The sequence below is a fragment of the Brassica oleracea genome, chromosome C2 (genome assembly GCF_000695525.1).
Source record: "Brassica oleracea var. oleracea cultivar TO1000 chromosome C2, BOL, whole genome shotgun sequence".
NCBI classification, from domain to species: domain Eukaryota; kingdom Viridiplantae; phylum Streptophyta; class Magnoliopsida; order Brassicales; family Brassicaceae; genus Brassica; species Brassica oleracea.
The window spans coordinates 45736994-45738433 of record NC_027749.1 but is presented as its reverse complement, the minus strand read 5'-3'; positions in this window follow the sequence as shown (position 1 = coordinate 45738433).

Here is a 1440-nt window from a genome sequence, read left to right as displayed (position 1 = left end):
TAATTGCATGATTAATTGAATCCGTTTTTGCTAGTCTTGATAAACCATAATATTATGAGCACATAGAAATAGTATTGCTGAGACTTGCTAGAAATTGACTGATTGATTAAATGTCTTTAAGATTGATAGTCTCATTGTCCTCACAAGATTGAAATCCGAATTGATTGTTTTTAAGAGTAAGGCCGCATGAAAATTACACCTAAATATTGAGTGATATATGATTTGAGATGTCGAAAATCAACCTGGATTTTGCTGCCATAAATCTCTCTGGAGATAATTATTTACGGTGGACAATGGATAAAAAGATTATCCTAAAGTCATAAAGACTTGGTGAATGTATCATAGAAGGAAATAATGCCAATGAAAAAGATTGGTACATGGCAATATTAATTATTAGGCATCATCTTATTAAGAGTCTCAAAGATCAGTATCTGACAATAGATAATCCTCTAGACCTTTGGACAGAGTTGAAAATCGAAATATGATCACCAAAGAATGGTGTTATTAGCAAATGCCCTATTTGATTGGAGGAATCCCAGAATCCAGGACTATAAGTCTGTGGATGAGTCTATTGCTAGCTGGGCAAAATAATGGATTACTGATGAGAAACAGTAAATTGAGACCTCCTGGATTAACCCCATTACCTGATACCAATAAGACCGCAGAAGAAAAAAAAAAGGTAACCACGTCCAGAATGATAGACCACACGGTCATGGCCATGGAGGGTGGAAAGGACGTGGCCATGGCCACTATAACACATTTAGCTGTGGGAATCACTATGGCAAAGGCCGTGGGTATCAACCCAATTTGAGCCATGCTCAAGGCAGTGGTCGTGGTATATCCTTTAAACCATAAAGCTCGACCAATCAGTGTGCCATAGATATGGAATGGAGAATCATTGGGCTAAGATATGAAGGACTCTCAAACATTTTTGTGACCTCTATCAAAGAGAGTCTGAAAGGGAAGAATCCTGAAACCCACTTGGTCTATAAATATGGTGAAAATAATTTCGAACATGATGAATATGATCTTATGGAATATGAGACTTATGATTGCCTAAAAGAATCAAGTTGATAATCTGATTTCGACATCAAACTTGTGTGATTGCTTTGCTTGTATGTTTTCTCTGATTTTTATCTCCTTGAATTAATATCTATTATATTGTCTAGATTAAATGAATGAATGATTTTTCTATATGAGTACACTGAAAAACGCCAATATAAGTACTAAAGCAGGTATCGCCAGTCTGAAAGAAAAATATGGCTAGGCTAATATATTATTGCCTAAGGGTATGCATCTAGAAATCAGTGATGCCTTATATTCACCCAGCTCTAAGAGTAAGAGCAGCTTATTGAGTTTTAAAGATATAAGAATGAATGGTTTCCACATTGAAACAATGAGCGAAGGAAACAAAGAGTTCCTTCAGATATATGTATAAAA